Consider the following 11,178-nt stretch of genomic DNA (forward strand, 5'->3'; position numbering starts at 1 on the left):
TGTTCAGTTATTTTATTCAACACATTATCATGCTGCTAATAGAATAAATAATCAACATATAAATATATTCAGTCTGACAGAATGAGGCATTCTGTGCAACTGCAGGTTTCTTATAACTTCACTCTCGTTTATTCTACAGAGGGCAAGTTGAGCTAAGGGGAAACAAAAATTCCTCAACTGGATTAGACACCCATGGAGTGGATGCCCCAAGAATACTAAAACTTTGTTCTCCTGGAAAGAGGTAAGAGGTACAAGAAGTAAGAGAATGCTGTTTTCCCACCAATTCAAACTTAAATACGCTTAACTTTGCTATTTTGTAGATAAAAATAATTTCATAAGAATATGGCTTGTTACTAATTATTGAATTAATTATAAATTCAAATTTATCTCCAGTGGTTGAGATTTGAGACCACAGGAGATTTAAAAGAATGTAAAAGAGACTCTAAAATAATTTTCAAAACAAAGGCTGCAAATGACGTCAGCTACATCTTTGAAATAAATTCACATTATGCACAAAGATCCAAACACTACACGGTTTTATAAATTTCGATGTATTTGTTAAAATCTCAATCATCTTATTCAGTGTCTGTATCTCAGAAAGTCTACGGAACCCAATTTAGTAGTGTGAGTTAATGTGCAAAGTTTTGAAGTGTTGGGATGATGGCCATCTTTTGTACGCTTTTATTACTAGCACTGGTGCCCTGCTTTGGATTCGGTACCCAATATGTATATTGAATTACAGAACAATGCACACTCTGATTAATCAGAAATCTGGAGTTTTCAACAGCTTTAGCTTTAGGGTGATTTACTTATCATTTCATTCTACTCCAAGGAATCATACGTATGTACTAAATGAATAAAATCCATCTGAGAGCAACAGTAAGTGTTTAGCACAGAGGTTAAAAAGCTTGTATCAGTATCATTTTCATAAGCTAGGGATTCTCTCATTTCAAAAACAAAATTCAACATTAAAGTCCTGTGAGTTGATGTGTATCAAAAATATTTTCATGTTTGATATGCATGGTTTCTGCTTAGGTATTTATAAAACAAGTTGAAACAATTCATTCTCTCATTTATTCTTTCATTCACATAAAGATGTAATCTAGGAAAACAATGAATTAATTTTGACATAATCAAAACAAAAATATTTTTATGACTAAAGGGATACCACATAAGGAAACAGAAAATTATTCTTGTCTCTCCATCATTACTTCTGATCACAGGGAATACAATAATAATGAAATTTAAATAAAACTTGATGTGATGTTATATTAGAATAAGATATTTATAATACAAAAAATCTCAAATACTTCATATAACATTGAAACGTGTTTTACTCAGGGAAACAGACATTGCAAGAAACTCAAACTTATGCAATAGAATATTCAAATGAGCACTGAATCTTGAATTTACACAATCACAATAGTGTGAAAATCACAAAGATAAGGGAAAAATTCTACATTAATCTTCTTTTGGAACTATTTGACTAATCCATTTTGTTTTATTCTTCTAATTATGCTAAAAAGTCATAGTTGATATTCAAGGAATCTGTTTTCTCATCAAGAGTTAACTATTTTGATGTACAAATAAAATTTTTTTACTAGACTTTGAAATAATAATGGATATGAATATAACACAAAATCAGACAAATCAATTAAATCAAAGGGCCAACATATTTTACAGCATTCTGCCCCAAATTACTCAATTCTATGTATACAGTAGAACATTGTTTTGCTGATAATATTAGTCATCTTTTAAGACAGATATTCCAAAAAGGGTTTTCTTGCAATAATTTTGTCATGTTAGGTAGACACAAAGTTTTCTACCCTTTGTATATTAGAATTTAACTTCAATGTACCATGATTCAGAGGTGTCACGAAGAGTTACACAGTACTCCAAATTAATTGTCTTATTCATCTCAGAGAGTAATTCAGGTTTAGAAAACTTGTATTATATTTTTGAGTTCTTTTTAGTGATGGAGCTAGGTTTTATAGTAAACATATGAACCAATCAGAACTGACTTCTGACTTAACTCCCCACCCCCTACTCCAGCACCACCAATGGGCTGCCTTCCCGTGGTGATTTTTTTTTACAGTTAACACTGGTTCAGAATATAGACTGAAGTTACTGGGTAATTTGGAGACAATTAACAACACACCAAACCATCTTTAAATTGATCGCTTAAAAATACAGGCGGTACACCAGATTTAAAAACAAAACCAAGTTGCCTCAACATGCTGGTTTATCTGTTTTGCCTAATCAGCAATCTGCAGAAAGTTTGTGCTATGTCTGACCTATTTTAATCATTTCCCCCCCTACTTAAACAACGTGAAATTTTTTTGAACAATGTAATTTTTTTCCCACCTATAATCCCAATGTTCAAATGGTGAAAGCTGTTTTCAAGAGAGTATATGGACTCAAGAGTGTAGCCTTTATCCAAGCCTACAGGAATCATTGAACTCGGCTAAGAATATATTTTTTTTCACTTTCTAATGCATATTTTTCATTTACACATATTCTTTTGCTTTATAAAAAAAGTAAACATCATAAAAGATAAAATATTGTACATATTCCAGAACCTTAACATACTTTTCTGTGAAATGCAAAAGAAAATTTATAAAACTTCCATGTGAGCAAAATCATACAGGAAAATAACTAAGAAAAAAATACATATATTTAACCATTTTTATCTGAAGTATAGTTAATTTACAATGTCGTGTTAGCTTCAGATGCACAGCAAAGTGATTCAGTTATGTGTGTTTATATATCTATACATACACATAAATATATATTCTTTTTCAAATTCTTTTCCATTATAGATTATTATGATACTGAATATAGTCTTCTGTGCTATACAGCAGGGCACTGTTGTTTATTTTATATATAGTAGTGTGGGCATGTTCATCCCAAACTCCTAATTTATCCCTCCCTCCCACCCCTGCTTCCCCCTTGGGTGACTATAAATTTGTTTTCTATGTCTGTGTCTGTGACTCTACTTATGTTTTATAAATAAGTTCATTTGTATCATTTTTTAAGATCCTATATGTAAGCAATATCATATCATATTTGACTTTCTCTGTCTCACTTTATTTAACATGATCATCTCTAGATTCATCCATGTTACCACAAATGGCATTATTTTATTCTTTTTTATGGCTGAGTAGTATTCCATTGTATAAATATACCACACCTTCTTTATCCAGTCAACTGTCCATGGACATTTAAGTTGTTTCCATGTCTTAGCTATTGTAAATAGTGCTGCTCTGAACATTGGGGCACATGTATCTTTCCAAATTAGAGCTCCATCTGGATAAACACCCAAGAGTGGGATTGCTGGATCATATGGTAAGCTTATTTTTAGTTTTTTAAAGAACCTTTATACTGTTCTCCATAGTGGCTGCACCAATTTACATTCCCACCAGCAGTGTAGGAGGGTTCCTTTTTCTCCACACCCTCTCCAGCATTTGTTATTTGTGGACATTTTAATGATGATCATCATTCTTATTGGTGTGAGGTGATACCTCATTGTAGTTCTGATTTGCATTTCTCTAATATTTAGCGATGTTGAGTATAGTTTCATGTGCCTGTTGGTCATCTGCATTTCCTCTTTGGAGAAATCTCTCTTCAGTTCTGCTCTATTTTATAATCAGGTTGGGTTTTTTTTGGACATTGAGCTACGTAAGTTATTTGTACATTTTGGAAATTAATCCCTTATCTCTCACATTGTTTGCAAATTTTTTTTCCCATACTTAGGTTGTCTTTTCATTTTGTTCATGGTTTTCTTTGCTGTGCAAGAGCTTTTAAGTTTAATTAGGTCCTGTTTATTTTTGTTTTTATTTCCATTACTCTAGGAGACAGATCCAAAAAAATATTGCTGTGATTTATGTCAAAGAGTGTTCTGACTACGTTTTCTTCTAGGAGTTTCATAGTTTCCAGTCTTACATTTTGGTTTTGATCCATTTTGAGTTTAGTTTTGAATATAGTTTTAAAGAATGTTCTAATTTCATTCTTTTACATGCAGCTGTCCAGTTTTCCCAGCATTGCTTATTGAAGAGACTGTCTCTTCTCCATTGCATATTCTTGCCTCCTTTGTCATAGATTAATTGACCATGACTGCATGGGTTTATTTCTGGCCTTTCTATCCTGTGCTATTGATATATAGACTTATAATCTGTTAGTTCTAGTTAAATACAAAAATTTTAGTTCTATATTGCTCCATTCCTGCAAATCTTTTTACATTCATACAGTTAATATGAAAAATAATCAATCATAATGATTAAACTTTTAAAATATTACATATTTACAGATAATTTAATATTAAAACGATAATTTTAATATTGTCTCTATATATTTTACACTTAAAGTGTATTTTTGTAATTCTTTATATAATCTTACATCTTTCAAAGAGGCTGAGAGTAGAAACAAAGCAGGCATACATTTATACATTTTGTTATATTAATGTCTTATTTACCATTCCTAGTTCTCTTAATTTCTTCCTGTGGATTCTACTTGCCATCTTGTATCATTTCCTCAACCCAAAAGTTTCATCTCAGCTACCCACTCTGTGTTGTTGCTATCAAACATATCACTTTTCTGTATGTTATAAGCCCATTAATATATACATATATACATGTTGCTGTATATAATTTCTTACCAGATTAGTTAAGAAAAGAAGAAATCATACTGTCTTTTGTATTAATCTACATACCTTTACTAGTACTCTTTTTTTTCTCTTCATGTCAATTTAAGTTACTCCTTAGAATCTCTTGTCTTCAGCCTGAAGAATTTCCTTTGGTGGTTTTTGAAAATCATGTCTGCTAGCAATGAATTCCCTCAGCTTTTGTTTACCTGCAAATGTCTTTGTTTAGTCTTTATTTTAAAAGTTAGTTTTGCTAAATGTAAGATTTTTAGCTGGAAGTTGCTTTACTGTCAGCTTTCTGAATATGTCTCCGTCTTCCTTCTGGCTTCCATATCTTTCTGGTTAGAAGTCAGCTGCTTTCTGTTTGAAGTTGCCTTACACATAATGAGTCATTTTTCTCTTACTACTTTCAAGATTTTTCTCTTCATCTCTGGCTTTGATTTTGGCTATGGAATATCTGTTTGTGAATCCGGTTGTATCTGTCCTATTCGGAATTTATGAAATTCTTGGGTGTGTAGATCAAAGATTTTCATCAAACTTGGGAAGTTGTCAGCCATTATTCCTTTAAATATTTTTTTAACATATGTTTCTCTTTCTCTTCTCCTTCTGATACTCCCATTACACTTATGTTGGTGAACTTAATAGTTTTCCACACTTCTCTAAGACTCTGTTCATATCTCTTCACCCTTTCTTCTCTCTGTTCTTTTTATTGCATAAGCTCCATTGATCTGTTTTCAAGTTTGTTGATTCTTTTGCCAACACAAATCTGCTGCTAAACCCATCTAATAAATTTTTCATTTGAGTTATTATACTTCTAGATCCAGAATTTCCATTTGGCGCTTTTTTTTTTTTTTTTAATATATTCTCTGTTTGGTGGGACATTGTCATCAGATCTTCCCGTAATTCTTTAAACATGGTTTCTTTTGTTCCTTGGACATATTTACAGTCACTGTTTTGAAGTCTTTGTTTATAAGATTTACCTAGTGAGTGTCTTCAAAGGCAGTTTTTATTACTGCTTATTTTCTGTGTATGGATCGTATGTTCCCACTTCTTTGCATGCTTCATTTTTTTTTGTTATTGAAAACTAGATAACATATTGTAGAAACTCTGGATTCTTGACCTCCTCTCCCTTTCTCACCACCCCCGTTCCTCAGGAGTTGTGGTTGCTGTTTGCTTGAACATTTATTTGTTTAGTGACTCAGCTTAACTAATCCTGCAGTTTATTTCCACAGCCATGTGAAGTCTCTGATATTGCTGCTCGTATTTGTTTTTCCTGGCTGTTAGATTTTTTTCTGGCTACCTAGTTATGCCACTTACTGGTCCAAGGTTAGATTTTCACTCTTAACCTCTACAGGTGTGTACGTAGTTTGAAGCCTGTTCAGGGAGTTTATATTTTTTTCACACATTCAGCCAGTGATTAGTAGTCTGGATCTCCTTCTGTGTTTTTTTGTTTGTTTGTTAGTTTTCATGAGATTATGCTGCTTTGAGCAAGCATATAATCTTCCAGACTGGCAGGAATGAGTGTAATTAATCAGGAGTTTTGCTAAACTGCTTATGCCAGTGAAGGTTCATCCTGTGTTGATGGATCTGTGGACGGTTTGGGGAATGCTTTCAAGTCTGTTCCACATCCTGCCCTGATTGCTTCTGAGTGGGTGCAGTCTAGGGCATGCAGACTTCCTGACCCCTGTGATCCCAGGAGTGCTCTTCTTGGCTGTTTCTTTTCTTGGTTCTGTCTATTAGACTTCTAACTGCTCTACTATTTTCCTTGTATCATGGAACTGTCAGGTTTCTTTTAATTGCTTTTCACTGAGATTGCCAATGTTTTTGACAAGGCCCTTAGGCATGAAGTTCTCTACTCTTTCTCCCAAATAAAGTCAGTCCCCTTAGGCAGAGCTGTGGAACGCTTTGCACTTATGGACTGTCTTTCCTTCTGGGAAGAAGCCCTGTGCTTTGCACTGAAGCTAAGGATGAGGACCTGCTTTTCCTGGAATGACACCCCTGCTCTACAAGTGGGTGCTTGAGTGGATGGTTGATGACTTCTAGTCTTATTTTGCCTTTCCCAGAATGGAACCTCCACTCTACCAGTGAGTTGGGGGTAGTGATAATCAGTGCCCCAGTGTTTCTGGCCTGCCACTTCTGGTGTAGACCTTCCACTGTATGCGTGGAGGCTGGGTGAAGAAGGGGAGAGCTGGTCTTCTTGCTTATACTTTCCTGGAAAAGAGATTTTGCAATGATGGACCGATGAAGATGTAAGGCACTCCTGGGACAAACCATAGCCCCATCCTGGCAGCTGGTATGAGAAGGAACTCCAGTGTTCTTGGTCATACCTCTCTGAAGTACAGTGCCTATAGTTGAGTTTCCACCAAACAGAAGTGGTGGTGGTGAAGGAGCTGGGTTGTAACTCTCATCATTCTTACTGAGATTCAGTAGAGTGTTTTGAATGAATCTTTCTCCATTAAATATATGCCTTTAGGACAATTTCCAAAGACTTTAATGATTGATTGTTTGTCTTATAATTTTCACTAGTTAAATTATTGTTTTGCTGGGAAAAGTCCTATCAAACTTTTACTCTACAAGCACCTGGTCAATGGATTTTTGACAAACATTATGAGGTTGTTGAGTAAGAAAAAGATTGTCCTTCTAACAATTGGACTTGCAGAAACTGAATACTCATGCACCAAAAAGTGACTCTCAACCCCAAATTCACACCATTATTAATGTTAACTTGAAATGGATAATAGCCCTAAATATAAAATCTAAAACTATAAATCTTCTAGTAGAATACTTAGAAGAAAATCACCCTGACTTTGGACAATAATTTCTGATATAAGTCCCCGAATTATGAAGCATAAGAGAAAAAAAATTGCTAAATTGTGTGCCATCAAAAATAAACTCCTCCTGTTTGACATCTACTGTTAAGAAAATGAAATAAAAAGCCACAGAGTAGAAGAACCTCTTCAAAAAGCGTAGGCTCGAAGTATAATAAATCCATACAACTTAATCATTTTTTAAAAAGGCCAGGAACTAAATTAAAAATGGGTAAAAAATGAACAGACACTTCACAAAATGATTTGTACACATGGCCAAGAAACCAGTAAAAGTGTTCAACTTTGTCATCTGAGGACCGCAAATTAAAACCATAATGAGAAACCATTATATACATATTAGAATGGCTAACCTTAAATAGACTGGTGCTGTTGGAGAGGATGTTGAGCAACTGTAATTCTCAGGTGTTACTGGTGCTACAAACTCTTAGGAAAACAGTTAACAACTTCTTGTAAACTTAAACACCTACATTGTGATCTAGCAACACTACCCCTAGATATTTACCCAAAAGAATAAAAATATTTATCTACCAAAAGACTTGCACGTGAATGTTAATAGTAGCTTTATTCCTAATTGCCAAAACCTGGAAATGATCTAAATGTCTAGTAACCAATGAGCAGATAAACAATATATGATATGTCCATTCAATAAAATACTACTCAGTGATAAATAACATGAATGAATCTCAGAATAATTATTCTGAAACAAAGAAATGATAAAAAAAAAAAAGACATTTATTCTGTGAGTCCATTTATACACAATTCTAAAGGGGCAAAACTAATCTATGGTGACAAAAAAATGTATCAGTTGTTATCTGTGCCTCAAGTTAGGGGATCAGTTACAAAAGATCTGAGGGGATATTTTATGGTGCTGGAAATGTTATATATTTTGGTTTTGCAGTGGGTTATACAGGTTTATACATTTGTCTAAACTCATCAGTCTATATACTTAAAATGTAGGCATTTTTAATATAAATTATACCTAAATAAATTGATAAAAAATAAATGGCAATACTCTAGCAATTTAAAAATCACAGTGAGATATTTACAAAGTATCTTGTTATACTGAAATTTGAAATTTGAGAGATCCTTTACTAACAAAGCAAACAATCACAAAAATGTGTTTGTGTAATAGAAAAGAACCAATTGACTCCATATTAGAGCTGTTCCTTTGGCTCTAACCCTGTTCTCTGTTTCCTGGGCTTAGTCCTTCTCATTCTGCACCTTTTGTAAAAAAAATGTGCCTATAGCGTAAAATATACAGTATAGCCTATTCTCAGGGTCTGACCTTAACATTTTCCCATTTACATAAAGATAAAAAGCTGCAGAATAGAAAATAACATTTGTTTTGCTGGAGGATTGTAGGAAAGTCATGACCTGACCTAGGGGGACAGCTGCAAGAAGGAAGGATTCTGACACCAAGAACTTTGCAACAATCAACCACATTCCCTCCTCTTTTTAGTATAAAAGGAACCTAAATTCTGACTTGGGAAAAGATGGTTCTCCAGGACGTAGTCTGCTATCTTCTCAGTCTGCCAGCATTCCAAATAAAGTTGTTATTCCTTGCACTAACACCTCATCTCCCTATTTAATGGCCTGTCCTGAGGAATGCAGGAATGAGTTTGGACTCAGTAACATTTGGAATAGCTAGAGACAAGGAAATCTTCTTTTTTTAAAAACAATTTTATTGAAGTACAGTCCGTTATAATGTGTCAATTTCTAGCATACAGCACTATGTCCCAGTCATACATATACATACATATATTCATTTTCATATTCTTTTTCATTAAAGGTTATTATAAGATATTGAACATAGCTCCTTGTGCTATACAGAAGAAACTTTTTTAAAATCTATTTTTATATACAATGCCTAACATTTGTAAATCACAAACTCCCAAATGTATCCCTTCCTACTGCCTTTTCTCAGTAACCATAAGATTGCTTACAATGTCTGCAACTCTGTTTCTTCTTTGTAGATGAGTTCATAGTGCCCTTTTTTCCTTTTAGAGTCCACATATGAGTGATATCATATGGTATTTTTCTTTCTCTTTCTGGCTTACTTCACTTAGAATGGCAATCTCTAGGCCCATCCATGTTGCTGCAAATGGCATTATTTTATTCCTTTTTTATAGCTGAGTAGTATTCCATTGTATAAATATATACCACAGCTTCTTTCACCAGTCATCTGTCCATGGACAGTTAGGTGGCTTTCATGTCTTGGCTATTGCATATAGAGCTGCTATTAACATTGGGGTGCATGTATCTTTTCGACTTAGAGTTCCCACCGGATATATACCCAGAAGTGAGATTGCTGGATCATATGGTAAGTCTAATTTTAGTTTTTTGAGAAATCTCCATAATGTTTTCCATATTGGCTTCACCAACATACATTCCTACCAACAGTGTAGGAGGGTTCCCTTTTCTTCACAGCCTCTCCAGCATTTATTGGTCATGGACTTTTAAATGATGGCCATTCTCACTGGTGTGAGGTGATACCTCATTGTAGTTTTGATTTGCATTTCTCTGATAATTAGTGATATTAGGCCTTTTTTCATGTGGTTATTGGCCATTTGTATGTCTTCATTGGAGAAATGCTTGTTTAGGTCTTCTGCCCATTTTTGGATTGGGCAGTTGGGGTTTTTTTTGTTATTAAGTGGTATGAGCTGTTTCTATATTCTGGAAATTAAGTCTTTGTCAGTCTCATCTTTTGCATACAGGCAAGCTGAAGCATAAATGTAGGAACTAAGAGCATAGTTTTGAAATGGCACACAAATATTCGGACCATGGCAGTATTATTATTATTTGAAATTCCAAGATATTCTTACTTAATACTTCAAGTTTTTCTTGCACTTGGCGTACACCTCTCACACCTCAAACCTAAGTTGTGTCCTTTGGGTACTGTGACACCTGTGTGTGGCTTGTTCATCACACTTATCACATTTCATTACAATTAAAGTTTAAAGAGTCTATACTTTCATTAGGCTGTGAAAGTAGGGGTGAATGTTATTCATCTCTTTACTCTGTAACTACTCTCTATTTATGTAACATGGCCTGGAGCATTGAACTAATATATATTTCTTTCTGAATTCTTGGGAGAGGAATGTATAGAATAAAGCAGCTGCAGCCAAACAGGAGAATAGTTGGTAAAGCTGGTTAGAGTGTTTCTGCTAATGAGATTTACTGTTCAAATGTATCACCATGGAGTTCTCAGCATTAACACTATTATCAGTTTTCACCCAAAACCTTCCCTCTGCACCCTCACTATCAATTCTGTGTAAAGTGATCACAACATGTGTTTATGATTTTTTTTACTATAAGAGGAAGTAGTTTGAATATGATGTCTTAGTTTATTTAGTAAAGGAAACATAGAGTAGTGGAGTGTTTATTTATTTTTTTTTAAATTTTATTTTATTGAATTATAGTCAGTTTACCATGTTGTATCAATTTCCAGTGCAGAGAACAATTTTTCAGTTATACATGAACATACCTATATTCATTGTCACATTCTTTTTCACTGTGAGCTATCACAATGTCTTGTATATATTCCCCTGTACTAGACAGTATAAACTTGCTTATCTATTCTATATATACCTGTCAGTATCTACAAATTTTGAACTCCCTGGAGTGTTTATTTTTTCTCCTAATTGTAAAAGTTAGACTTCACTTGGCCATATCATAATAGATTATGAAAATAAAAAGATCCCATCTCTAAAA

Source organism: Camelus bactrianus, chromosome 10 (genome assembly GCF_048773025.1).
Source record: "Camelus bactrianus isolate YW-2024 breed Bactrian camel chromosome 10, ASM4877302v1, whole genome shotgun sequence".
NCBI lineage: Eukaryota > Metazoa > Chordata > Mammalia > Artiodactyla > Camelidae > Camelus > Camelus bactrianus.